Here is a 13,370-nt window from a genome sequence, read left to right as displayed (position 1 = left end):
TGCCCCCACATATGGGGTATCAGCCTACTCAGGACAAATTGCAAAACAACTTTTAGGGTCCAATTTCTCCTGTTACCCTTAGGAAAATAAAAAATTGGGGGCAAAAATATGATTTTTGTGGAAAAAAATATGATTTTTTTTATTTTCATGCCCGGTCTAGTTTCCAAAATGGGGTCACTTCTGGGGAGTTTCAACAGCTTAGGCACATCAGAGGCTCTCCAAATGCGACATGACACCCACAGACCATTCCATCAATGTCTGCATTCCAAAACGTCACTACTTCCTGTTAGGAACGGCAGAACGGCAGAACGCACTAAATAAAACTAAATAATAAAGTGTGTTCGCCGCTCGGGGTCCACCGTGCAGTAGGTGCTACACCGCTGCTAGGCAATGACAGAGGAGCAATATGGCGGTATGATGCACACGGGTTCAACTTCACCCGGAGTGCGCAGAGCGGGCTCTGTTCACAAACAGAGGTGCCGCAACAAAAACATACAAAATGCTGAACCTGTTAGAGACACAGGCCTCAGGAAAATGTACACACGGTATCTGGTCACAGGAGCAGGACCCAAGACAGAGGATCTGCGTCCCTCTAGACCTACCATGTGTGCGGCGTCGTTTCTGCGAAGAAGAAGGGCTGCAACTGCAGCGCGGCGTAGGACAATGCCGCTCGACAACAAAGCCAGAAAGCAAGCGCAATGTTGGACGCTAGCGTAGCGGTGCGGTGTGCACAGTGGCTTAAGGCTTGCCACTGACTGGCGCTGACTGCTAAACTAATTCCCTATCCACATGTGTAATATCAGAGGGAAGGGGTTTATAATGAGTCAGTCACCAGAACCATACATCAGTCACCATTCACACATAGCAAGTATAGTCTATACTAGCGCATGGCCGAACGGTCATGCGCTCTTTTTATAGTCGTGCGGGACCTTCCAGATCTCCGAGATGGACCAATGAGATCTGGAGCAGGACCTGGGCACATGACTCCCGATCTCCAATGGGAGATCGTCTCGTGAGCATGCCTAGTAGGAGCACAGAGGGACTTAGTCTCTCGAGCGGTCTGCTGCAAAGTAATCTTCTCTGCAGTAGATAGACAGCAGGAGACCGTGGAATGTGAGGTTCTGGATTCCTGCAGAGCAGACGCAGAAACCTGACGCCTAACATTACCCCCCCTCCTAGGGCCCCCTCCTCTCTGAGCCTTCCAATCCACCACCCTGTGCCCATCAGAGGCATAGGCCTCAGACTCGTCCGGAGGCAAGTCTGATGTCCCGGTAGGTGACACGGAAAACCGGGACACGTGGAAGGTATCAGAGGCGGCAAGATCGCCACGTTTAAGAAGGGACACATGGGAGACAACGGGCGCCGCAAAACCGCCTGGAGCATAGGTTGAAATGGAACGCCGCGGTGTGACGGCGGACGTCTCCACTCTCTGCTTAAGGAGGCTAACCTGAGCACATGAGGCGCATGCCTTAATATATTTTTTAATGTCCTGAGCCCTGTGCGGCCACCAATACGACCCCGCCAGGAGTTTTGTGGTCTGCATGTAGCCACAGTGACCACCTGCCCTGGAAGCGTGTGCCCACCTGAGAACCTTCGGCCAAAGGCGAGGGGGGACAAAGGTCTTGCCGGCGGCACAGAGTGCGGGACACTGTTGTCCTGAGAAACAGCGGTTTGACAATGGTAACCGCAAATGAAGTTTTGCACCAGACGCGCCTCGAGAACGGCACGAGACACCTCCATGGGCTCTGGGAGTGGAGTCTCTGGCTCGGGTGGTTCCAGAGGCTCAAAAAAGTTGGGAGCCGAGGTAACCTTCCGTTTGGATTGAGCATGCTCCAGACCGCGCTCCGAAAAAGATCAATGCGGGTGGAAATGGCAATCAGCTCTTCCAAACTTGCAGGAACCTCTCTGGTAAAGAGAGCATCCTTAACATGCTCCGCCATACCTCTCCAAAACACAGGGATGAGGGCTTTATCAGACCACTCCAGCTCAGAAGCCAGTGTCCGAAAACGAACGGCATACTGACTAACCGAAAGGGATCCCTGAGTCACAGCGAGTAGCTGAAGAGAGGTGTCGTGCGTGACCCGTGGTCCCAGGAAGACCTGCTTAATAGCTGTTAGAAACTGAGCAGCGGTCCGAACCTCTGGGTCACCACGCTCCCATAGTGGCGTAGCACACTCCAACGCCTTGCCTGACAGAAGGGAAACAATAAACCCCACCTTGGCCCGTTCCATAGGGAATCACGCAGCCAGTAACTCCAGCTGGATAGAGCACTGGCTGATGAAACCCCTACAGGAGGCGCCATCGCCAGAAAATTCATCGGGCAACGGGAGGCTAGTAACTGTCGGCGCGTGGGAGGACGTGGACATACGTGAAACCGCCTCTGCGATCTCCTGTACAGCAGCCTCCAAAGACTTCGCCGCTGCGATAACGCTCTCAAGAGTAGCCAACCGGCCCTCTAGCTGGCGAATGTACTGAAGGAGTTGCTGCTGATCTGCCATTACTAGCTAGACCCTGGCGCTAGTATAATGCTAGGAATGGCAGAACGCACTAAATAAAAATAAATAATAAAGTGCGTTCACCACTCGGGGTCCACCGTGCAGTAGGTTTTACACCTCTGCTAGGCAATGAGAGAGGAGCAATATGGCGGTATGATGCGCACAGGTTCAACTTCACCTGGAGTGCACAGAGCGGGCTCTGTTCACACACAGAGGTGCCGCAACAAAAACATACAAAATGCTGAACCTGTTAGAGACACAGGCCTCAGGTAAATGCACACACGGTATCTGGTCACAGGAGCAGGACCCAAGACAGAGGAGCTGCGTCCCTCTAGACCTACCGTGTGTGCGGCGTCGCTTCTGCGAACGCCAAGAAGGGCTGCAACTGCAGCATGGCGTAGGACACTGCCGCTCGATGACAAAGCCAGAAAGCAAGCGCAAAGTTGGACGCTAGCGTAGCGGTGCAGTGTGCACAGGGGCTTAAGCCTTGCCACTGACTGGCGCTGACTGCTAAACTAATTCCCTATCTACATGCATAATATCAGAGGGAAGGGGTTTTATAATGAGTCAGTCACCAGAACCATACATCCGTCACCATTCGCAAATATAGTCTATACTAGCGCATGGCCGAACGGTCATGCACGCTTTTTATAGCCGTGCGGGACCTTCCAGATCTCCGAAATGGACCAATGAGATCTGGAGCAGGACCTGGGCACATGACTCCCGATCTCCAATTGGAGATCGTCTCATGAGCATGCCCAGTAGGAGCACAGAGGAACTTAGTCTCTGGAGCGGTCTGCTGCAAAGTAATCTTCTCTGCAGTAGATAGACAGCAGGAGACCGCGGAATGTGAGGCTCTGGATTCCTGCAGAGCAGACGCAGAAACCTGACGCCTAACACTTCCCTTCCGAACCCCAACGTGTCCCCATACAGTAGTTTTCTCCCACATATGGGGTATCAGCATACTCAGGACAAATTGGACAACAACTTTTGGGGTCCAATTTCTCCTGTTACCCTTGGGAAAGTAAAAAAATTGGGGACTAAAAGATCATGTTTGTGGAAAAAAATGATTTTTATAAATTTCACGCCCGGGCGTTATAAACATCTGTGAAGCCCTTGGGGGTTCAAAATACTCACCACACATCTAGATAAGTTCCTTGGGGGGTCTAGTTTCCAAAATGGTGTCATTTGTGGGGGGTTTCCACTGTTTTGGTACATCAGGGGCTTTCCAAACGCGGCATGGCGTCCAATCCCAATTCCAGCCAAAAAAGTCAAATAGCCCTGCTTCCCTTCCAAGCTCCGCCATGCGCCCAAATAGTCGTTTACACCCACATATGGGGTATCAGCATACTCAGGACAAATTGCACAATAGCTTTTAGGGTCCTGTCACCCTTGGGAAAATAAAAATTGGGGTGGAAAAATAATTTTTTTGGAAAAAATATGATTTTTTAATTGTACGGCTGTACGTTATAAACTTCTGTGAAGCCCTTGTGGGTTCAAAGTTCTCAACACATATCTAGATAAGTTCCTTGGGGGGTCTAGTTTCCAAAATGGGGTCACTTGTGGGGGTTTCCACTGTTTAGGTACATCAGGGGCTCTCCAAACGTGACATGGCGTCCCATCTGAATTCCAGGCAATTTTGCATTGAAAAAGTCAAACAACGCTCCTTCCCTTCTGAGCTCTGCCATGCGCCGAAACAGTGGTTCCCCCCACATATCAGGTATCAGCGTACTCAGGACAAATAGCACAATAACTTTTGCAGTCCAATTTCTCCTGTTAACCTTGGTAAAATAAAAAAATTGAACCTCAAGTATTTTTTTTGTGAAAAAAAAGTTAAATGTTCATTTTTTTTTAAATATTCAAAAAATTCCTGCTGTGATCAGCAATCTGTCACAGGCACTACACAGGCTTCCTCCTTGCCTGCACTTTGCAGGCATGAGGAAGCCAGCTTCCTGCAGGCCCCTGAAGGTCCCCTTTCCATCTTGGATTCGGGGATCTGCAGGGATGGAGCCCCCAGCAGCAGCGCTGCACATTGCGCTGCTGTGGGGGGCTCAGGGAAGCACGGAGGGAGCCCCATCCCTGCCGATGCTTCCCTTTAACCCCCAGTACACCGCAAAGGTGTTTGATCGTGGTGTCCAAGGGGTTAACGTGTCGGGGTGGTCGATGACCACCCCTGACAGATTGTGCCGGGTGTCAGCTGTGATAATCAGCTGACACCAGGCCGCGATCAGCGGCGCTCACCACGTGGGCGCCGCTGATCACTGTGACATACTGTCCCATCCCTGGGAATTAAGTCCCAGGGCACATGGACGGGATAGTACGTCACATGGCAGTAAGGGGTTAAATAAAGTTAATACTTTCCATAAAAACTCGTATATGGTAAAGTGGGAAGCAGAACTAAATATTTCTATTAACCACGAACAATGGGATAACGCTTTCTATGATCCTTCACGAGACTTACTATAAAACCCTAGTTAGATGGTATTACAGCCCATCTCACCTAGCTCATATTGACCAAAAGAACTCACCCTTATGTTGGAGGAATTGCGGACTACACGGTAATCTTCTCCATATTTTTTTGAGTTGCCCTAAAGTTAAAAGCCTGTGGAAACAGGTATCGATATATGTTGACTCCCTTCTCAAGAGGCATTACCCGTTAACTCCAAAGGCCGCTTTTCTCTCTATTGACCTTGAAGAGTTCGACCCTTCGATAAGGTTTGTTATAATACATATTTTCCTGGTGGTTAGGAATTCCCTGACTTTGTACTGGAAAAGAGTGGATGTGCCAAAGCTTTCAGATATTTTGGAGAAAATCTCTGCACTACTCTTTGGCGCTACACTTCGCTATTATTAAAAATAACTTAAAGAAACACACAAAGAAATGGGACAAATGGAAATCAATTCCTGTTACAGCTTAAACCAAAGATATACTTTATTGTTCAAATAATAAACAACACCTGTGCTACGGTACGGCTGATGGAATACTCCCACAGATCTGGTCAACACACAACCCTTTTTTTTTTTTTACTATACTGGTCATTAAGTGCCTACAGTTTTTTTATGATATAAACTTAAGTTAGATACAGTTTATACAGTTTACATCTGCATTAATTTCATATGCAAAGCTATGGAAATGTATATTTGGAGTTTTTTAGCTTTTATTGTCACCCCATTTCCCTTCCCTTCTCTTTCCTCCCCCTCTCCTAATTGTACCCCCCTCCCCCTTTTCCTAAAACCTTACATTTCCCTCCTCAATCCTCCCCTTATTAAAACTTCAAAATCAATAAAAACAGTTAAATACATGTAAGTGAATTGATCCCAGTTCTTGAAACCGATGAGTTTCTTCAAGGTGGGACCTCCACCAGACACTATAAATAGGCGAGAAGTGTCAATTTTGGGACACCCTTGTTAAAGGTGCAATGAGCAGGTCAATATAATGGTCATTCAAGATTTAGAATTCATTCTTTGATAGGGTTACCTTTATAACAGTATGGGTTTGTAAGAATGTTTTCCATATATTAAGATCGGTAGGTTATGGAAGGATGACGTATAACTGAGCTCTGACCCTTGAGGATGTTTGAGCTTAATCATTATTGTTCATGGCTTACAAGGATAAAAAACCAACAGAGATGTTATGCTTACATTCAAATCAGGTTCATTTACTTCAAAGAATATGACATTACCACTATACCGTTTTAATGAACATATCTTGTCTACATGACATGAAATATTTTATCAGAAATGAATAATAATAAGGGATTATAAATCACTTGGGACGAGGTGAATTAATCAGACTGTCATTACCTGTTTGACTACAGACAGAGCTTTATAAACAATGATTTCAGCTAAGAAAACAAAGTTTCTTTACAGTTAAATAGGATTTAGAAAGGTATTTTTAAAAGTTGATTCCTTTTCCTTTTTTGCTGGAAGTTTTAAGTAGATCAGTCAAAAGAACTTCAACACCAAGAAACACACAAAAATAAGAAACAGGAATCATTTGCATATTCAGTAGAAACTTTATATAAGAACACTCCGGGGATCAGATCAAACAGGATATTCTTCCAACATGAATTAATTCCCAAATCTCACGTTCAGAAGTTGTTTTCTTTTAAACAAAGGTTCTCACTGTTTTTTTTTTTTCTTTTTTGCTAAAACTCCTTGGTATATGGCACCTCATCAAAAAGACCTCAAGCTCTTGTTTTAATGGATCACTGCAATGTTATTTTTGGGTATCGCTATAAGTCCCTCACTGGGTAATATTAATGTCATGGATTATTCTCCAGGATTTACTGTAATTTAAGTGAACACTGGCTACTAGTCAGCACACAATCGTTAATTCCTAATATTATACTATTAGGCATAAAAAAACCAAGTGTCCACTTTTTGTGGTTAATTAGGAAATTGCCATTTATTGCTTAGTGAGTTCAGTTTAAGGTGTAATTATCGGCAGCACTGTTGCTTTGAAACACTGGGGTCCTTGGTATAAATCCCACCAAGGACAACATCTGCAATAGTTTATATGTTCTCCCCATTTTTTAATAGGGGTTCTCCAGTTACCTTCAGCACTCGAAAGACATAATGATAGGGAATATAGGTTATGAGCCCCAGTGGGGACAGTGTTGACAATGTTTGAAGAATATATTGTTGTTATATAAGCAAACATAAGAAATAAGTAATAAATAATTATGGCACATCCACCATTGATGGATGAAGGTCTCATCCACACCGAATTCCACCATGGGGATCTGTCCTTTGAGTGTGGCCACCTCTCTGCTCATTGTGTGCCTTAATGAGGTGGTCAGCTCATCAAACAGAAGGGGGATTAAGGGACCAGCGATGGGACCTGTATCTATAAAACTTTTAGACCATGTGCCCTGTATACACTGGAAATGTCTAATGCAAGCCGACATGCCATCAATTGACTTTACAACAACTGATATGACATTCACCTAACTCCAAGTACAGAAAATGTTGTGAGTTATGAGTCCATCAATCACTAGGAAAACCTATTTTTGACATGTTTGAGCTTTAGATTGTAAAAAGTCATCTTTGTTCAAACAATATGTGAATTGAGCCCTACCCAATAAGTTGTGGGAGAAACTGTGGGTAAAATGCTCAACACTTTATTGCTAAAGGAGGTGAGCCGCTTTGAGAGTCTGTCTGACATTGACTTGTTCTTCTCTCCTTTTTAAAATAAACGTGTAAGCTTATGGAGTCCAAAGTGACAACTGTCATAATGAAAGATGTCCAATGTGTATCACCAGTTATAGCTATAAGTTGGTGGAATAAGCAACTCCACCTCCGCTTGGGGCCAAGTAACCCTACATTACAAAAACAAAACAATAAATGAGCCTTTGGAAGACGCTTAATATAATATCAAAATTCTAGATATAGTTATCTTATCAAACAAATGAAAATTTCATCTTTATTTTAAATATACACCCAACATTGCTCTTTATGAATTCAGCACCTCTTTATTAAGACTGGTGAAGCACGAGCGCCATGAATTGGCCCAATTGTGTACAGCAGCATTTGTAAAAATATTTTGCCCTAAGTCCCTCAAGCTTCTAGTGATGATTTTATGATCACATCATACTGTTACTACATGTTCTGATCTATAATAATTTATCAGAATGCATCAGAAGATGCTGCTAATGTCGAACAGTGTCCAAGAAGTAATCAGCATACTAAAATTATACTGGAAAAATATATTATTTTCTAAATTTAGTGCTTACTCTACAAAACAAGAGTTCAATGTATCAGTCTTCGCTTATTTAAATGTTCATTGATTTTCAATTTTCATGATTCCTTTATGAGCAGATACTAAGTCTATAGAATAGGTGATAGCTGTCAGATTTCTGGTCATCCCATCCCTCATAGATCACAAAAGCCAGGGATCCATGTCCCATGTTTGAATGGAGTGGCAGTCACTTTGTCAGATGTCAAAAGGATAGGTGATAAATTGGTGATAGTTAATAGCTGGTAAGACTTATTCAGACATCTGTGCAAATCGGTCCAAGATTGGACTGCAAAGCTCATACTGGCCACGGGTTTCCAAAAGGTACTGTCACACTTATGACGTGGTCAGGATCGCTGGTACATCACTAAGTGGTCGCTAGTGAGCTGCCACACAGGCAGATCTCACCAGCGACATCGCTGGGGACGGGGTCGCTACTTACCTGTCACACTAGGCGATCCTGCGTCCTCCCGCCCGGCTCCACGCTCGTCGCTCCACAGGAAGCGCCGCAGGAAGCTGACGATGAGAAGTGGTCCTGAACGTTCTCGCGCGATCAGCGATAACTAGCGGGGGAGCGGGTCGTAGGTAAGTATCAGACATAGCGATATCGCTAGCAATATCGCTATAACGTCACAAGTTATAGCGATATTGCCAGCGATATCGCTTAGTGTGACAGTACCTTAACCCAAGCATAAAAATATATGACATTGTCACGCTTGGGTCAGGAGACCCACGGACAGTCTGTGCATTGCAGTCTGATTTCGTAATGATTCACAGGCATGTCTGTCTGAGCCCACTAAAATATTTTAATGGAAAAACCCTCAAAATCAAGAGGAAATAGAATAAATTTTTAGAAATAAACTTTAAACATATGCATTGCAAAACTCTTCAAGGGTCCGTTGCTGATGGATTACTTGAAAATTGCAATTACATGTCTCAGTGAATACATGGATGTTCCCATTTGTACACCACACAATATCATGTAAGTCTCTTCTCCCTTCATTCTGAGCAATGAAATAATCCCAGGCATGTTTCTTGTTTTATATATATATATTTTTTTTTTTTAATTTTCATAAGCATTAAAGGAAGGAACATTGATTGTCATTTACAGAAAACATTCAAATCATGTGTGCTTCATAATGAATGCTAACAGTTCAGAAAACTAATAATTTACATGACAAGAGACAAAATTTATTACATTCTAAATTAACCATGGTTCGTTTTGCTTTAAAATAGACGTTCCATGAAAAAATAAAAAAAATAAAAAGGCTAGGACAAAAAGAAGGCGAAAAGAAAGAAAAAGGACCCTGCAACATGAATTTACTCATAGCAGACTTAAGATAGTAACAAAAGGATAAATGAACCATTTGATACATCACATAACTGTGCTGGAAGCCCCACAGGCAAGTAGAAAGGAATACACTATTTTACATTGAGATTCTAAAAAAAATCATTTTCATTTTTCAGAGCAAACATACAGAAGTCATTTTTTATGAAGTTTAGCAGAAGAGTTTTCTGTACAAGAGTTTTCGGGAATCTGGAGATTGTATATCTATACATTTGCAATCCTGAGATGCCAGAGATGTGGTTGACTTCATTCTTCATGAGTTAACATATTGAGGTTCTTTCTGAACATTTCAATTAATTTCAGAATTTTAGCGAGATCTTAAGGACAACTGTAACATCCGTAATTAGGAGACATGGATAGTAGTGGTGTAATACATCTATCCGGGATATCCAAAAATGTGCTGCTTTCCATTTCAAAACAAATGAAACCTAAAACTACATAAATATCTCACTAAGCTACAACGCAAGTAAAATAAGTTATTTTTTGTAAGATTTAAAGGTGCAGATTTTGAAAAACAGAATTATAATTTAGAAAAAAAAACTAATTTTGCGGTATTAGATCGGTCTTTATTTAGTACTAGCTGAAGAGCCCAGCGTTGCCCAGGCATAGTAATTAACTGCCGTCCCGCTCTCTCCCTCCACAGCCCCGCTGTCCACTCACCATCCCGCTCTCTCCCTCTGAAGCCCAGCTCACCACCCGCCATCCAACATTCTCCTTCAGCAGCCCCGCTCTCCATCCACCGTCCCGCTCTCTCCCTCTGCAGCCCCTGTCTCCACTGGCCATCCCGTGCTCTCCATCCACCATCATGCTCTCTCCTTCCACAACCCCACTCTCCAATTGCTGTCCCATATTTTCCCTCCACAGCGCCGAAGTCTCCTTCAGCAGCCCTGTCTCCACTGGCCATCCCGCTCTCTCCTTCTGCAGCCCCACTCTACACTGGCCATCTCGTGCTCTCCACTGGCCATCCCAATGTCCACTCGCCGTCCTGCTCTCTCCCTCTGCAGCTCCTGTCTCCACTGGCCATCCTGCTCTCCCTGTTCTCCATGCACCATCCCGCTCTATCCCATCGTAGCCCCACGCTCCATCCGTGTCCTGCTCACTCCCTCGTAGCTCTGCTCTCCACCCACGTCCCGCACTTTCCCTCTGCAACCCCACTCTCCAGCCATCAGTGGGCAGGGCTATGTGGAGTGGGTGTGGCTTGACACATACACACATACACACCCTCAGCTTATATATATATATATATATATATATATATATATATATATATATATATATATATATATATATATATATATATATATATATATAGATCTTGAAGTCAGTAAAGTAAATGAAACTAGAAAAAAGTAAAATGTAACCTGGGCCTTAGCTTTTGAAAACTTAAGGTATCGATAATTTACACAAAAGTCCATTGACATTTTCTACATTGTAAAAATATGAAGTTCTGAAATGTTTAATATCGTCTTCATGCCGGGTATCATGATAGAAAACAGTTAGGAAACAGTTAATCTCCTTCCAATAGTGATGAATGTTAAATAAGTGCAATCATATTAAAACATGAATTTGCCATATTTGACAAACTTCAAAATAATTTATATTATAGCAAAAACAAAATTAAATAAACTTTCGACATTCTAAGCTTTTTGTTACCTTTTTTCCTAAATACAATCCTATTATATTCAAGTAAGGCAGAAAAATAATGTACAATGGATCCTTTTCATGGGCCAATACATTTCAATGTAATTTATTAAAACATTGAAGAAAAAACCTTCTATACAGAGAACAGGGAATTTTAAAATTGTTTGCACGGGGCTTCCTGTTGTGTAAAGGGGCCTTTACACATAGCGATATCGCTAGCGATATCGCTAAAGCGTCACCGATTTTGTGACGCAGCAGCGATATTGTTAGCGATATTGCTGTCTGATACTTACCTCCGACCGGCTCCCCCCTGTCTGTCGCTGATCGCGCGAGGTCGTGCTGCTCCATTTCTCGTCGGGCACTTCCTGCTGGTGCCGACGAGCAATGCGTGGATGCGGGCGGGAGGACGTCAGGATCGCCGCGTCTGAAAGGTAAGTAACGACCGCTGCTGTGTTGCTATGTCGCTGTGAGATCTGCCTGTTTGGCAGCTCACTAGCGACCATTTAGCGATGCACCAGCGATCCTGACCGGGTCATATCATTGTCGGGATCGCTGGTGCATCGCTAAATGTAAAGGGGCCTTAAGGCTAGAAAAGAAAGAGTTAAAAGCCAGGACACATAAAAAAAGTATTGTATGGAATTTTAGGTTGAGTAAAATTCTTCTTCTGCACCTTTATGCCTTGTTTTGTATATGTATGTATTTATTGTAATGTATGTGTATAGACTACATTCAGTCAAAATTTGGATGTTGAGTTATTAATATATAGAGAAAAATGGATCCAATTCCTAGTATAAAATTTACTACAGGGTGGGCCATTTATATGGAAACACCTAAATAAAATGGGAATGGTTGGTGATATCAACTTCCTGTTTGTGGCACATTAGTATATGGGAGGGGTAAACTTTAAATGATGGGTGTTGACCATGGTGGCCATTTTGAAGTCTGCAATTTTGGATCAACTTTATTTTTTCCAATGGGAAGAGGGTCATGTGACACATCAAACTTCTTGAGAATTTCACAAGAAAAACAATGGTGTGCTTGGTTTTAACATAACTTTATTCTAGAGTAGGAGAAGAGGGTTGCATTGACAATCCAACACAATGGGCAGTACTTTGAACACATTTTATAAGTGGTCATAAACTTGTAAATAGCTCATGAAAGAATAATATTACATTAAAACCAAGCATGCCATTGTTTATCTTGTGACATTCTCAATAAGTTTGATGTGTCACATGACCCTCTTTCCATTGAAAAAAATAAAGTTGGATCCAATATGGCTGACTTCAAAATGGCTGCCATGGTCACAACACATCTTGAAAAGTTTCCCCCTTCCCATATACTATTTTGCCACAAACAGGAAGTTGATATCACCAACCATTCCCATTTTATTTACGTGTATCCATATAAATGGCCCACCCTGTATAATAAAACAGATTACTTATCTGTCATATTATCTATAATAAAAAATATTACTATTGGATTATTTGATCATTTATTTAGTATGTGGTGTCCAGTCTTCAATTACTATTGTTAGGTTCTGTCCACTCTAACATCGTGGCTTCCATTTTCCCAAGATCCATGATGAATGCAATGGATCAATTTTAATATATTCTAATTTTTTTATGATCAGTTCAATTTAGCCTTCACAATCCTGTTAGGATTAATTTTCTTTTTTCCCCTTCTTTTGTCAAATAGCCATTTTTACTGGACAAAATAGCAAAGTATATTATTATATGCTGCAACGTGAACATAATGGAAAAGGCCTAATGTGAACAGAGCATTAAAGACTAGAGATGAGTGAACCCGGACGTAAAAGTACAGGCTTTTAGCGGATAGTTAGTGCCCTGTTCAAAACATTGAACACGGACTTCTCCCAGAAGTCCATTACAATGTTCAGAGTTCCAGTGGAAGTCCGTTGGAGAGAGAGAAAGATTTTCTAGCTCAAATGTCCGGGTCTCCATTGTTTTAAATGTGGTTCAGGTTCTGGTTCAAGTTCAGGTACAGTTCTAGTACCCGAACCTAACTTTGGAATAAAGTTTGGATTGTGTACCATAGCACGAATTTCCACGAGTCAGCTCATCCCTCTTTATAGATTCATGGTGTTTCCTTTGTATAATCCATTGTTGGAAATCAGTTCCCTAGTAAAGCA

The sequence above is a fragment of the Dendrobates tinctorius genome, unplaced genomic scaffold (assembly GCF_039654945.1).
Source record: "Dendrobates tinctorius isolate UK_male_01 unplaced genomic scaffold, ASM3965494v1 ptg000134l, whole genome shotgun sequence".
Taxonomy (NCBI): Eukaryota; Metazoa; Chordata; class Amphibia; order Anura; family Dendrobatidae; genus Dendrobates; species Dendrobates tinctorius.
Note: the sequence above shows the minus strand (reverse complement) of the source record.